Source organism: Atta cephalotes, assembly GCF_000143395.1.
Source record: "Atta cephalotes unplaced genomic scaffold scaffold00077, whole genome shotgun sequence".
NCBI classification, from domain to species: domain Eukaryota; kingdom Metazoa; phylum Arthropoda; class Insecta; order Hymenoptera; family Formicidae; genus Atta; species Atta cephalotes.
This window is the reverse complement of record NW_012130141.1, coordinates 283,461-285,123: the sequence shown is the minus strand read 5'-3', so window position 1 is coordinate 285,123 and position 1,663 is coordinate 283,461.

Sequence of the window (1,663 nt, the reverse complement as noted above, 5' to 3'; positions counted from 1 at the left end):
AAATACTCTCTCTCTCTCTCTCTCTCTCTCTCTCTCTCTCTCTCTTTCTTTGCATATCTCTCAAAAAATCATAAAACTTATAAAATTATACTTCAATTAATAACAAAATATATCATTATATGTATATCTTCTTTTAACTAATGTTATTATTACATACTGAAATTATTTATGCCAATTTTATGAAAATATTACAAAAAAAAGTATATTTTTTTTATGGTGTTATATTCGTCTGTATTTATAAAATAAAATTGTTGAAATATACGTATGTTAATCGAAGTAAAATTTAAAATACATAATATAAGAAAATGTTATTACTTATAAAGAAATTTTAGTAATTTCTGAAAAAGAAGAGTAAATGAAATAATGAGATAATGAGAATTTTTTTATGTATTAAATTTATTATCAAATAATATACATAACTTTCTTATATAATTATAAATTTCCCTGTTTTAGAAAAGGGGAATCCATTAATTGTGAATTAAAAATAGTGTTTCTCAGAATTAATTGAATAATCAAACGGAGCTCGATCTTGTTCCAAGTATACTCGCAAGTGACCAGAAAATAAACAATTATCTATGACGATAATGTGTTGGCCTCGTCGTTAATCGTAAGCACAGATATTCGTATACATGACTACCCGATCTCGACTTTGCGTTAGTATTTCGTTATTTCCATCTGCGTCATCATAATGACGAATGAAGCTACTTGATTTCTGAATGTGAATTTATCTTCGACTTATAACTTTCTAAATCTTTAAGTTGCATTTCGTATTAACTGGTCCACAAGACCAATCATGCATTTCAACAATTGGGGAATGCCCATGATGTAGCCAAGGTAAACTTGTTATTAATTTTATTACATTTTACCATAAATTAGGCATACAAACATTTACAAAATGTTAACAGCATACGTTTATACTATAAATTTTATATATATATATATAATGACAATTATTTTTGATAAAAATTAAATAAAAAATCGAAAAATTTATTTACAGAAAACTTCTTAATTAATAATTTAATTAATAATTTGATATGCTAAAGAAGATACATAATTCAAGAGAGCAATGATTCAATAGAGCCGTAAAATAAATAAATAAAAATTAAATAAATGAAGATAGAAATCAATATACGTATAATGAATGCAAAATAAAAATCTCGAGTATTTCTAATGATTCATCTATTACGGTATAGCTAAGCGAAACAAAATTTGGTGTCGGTTAGGAAAATCCAATTACTTACGTGCTTTAACTGCGATATCATCGGTATTCACTATACTTGACAATACACAACGAACAATGACGTAACTCATGTATTCCTCTCATGGGCACCGAACTATTAATCATCCATTGTTTAGAATTAAGTTGTTATTAATGTCATCGGCATATACAGAGATTACAGTATATAGCGTATTATATATTATATGCTATTTCAATCTAGATCCTAATTCATTTCTAATTAATTTAAAGTTATACACACACACACACACACACACACACACACACACACACACACACACACACACACACACACACACACACACACACACACACACACAATACATATATATATATATACACACACACGTAAGTAACTAATATATATATATAGTAGTATATACTATACTATATATATATAGTATAGTAATAATATATTAATATATA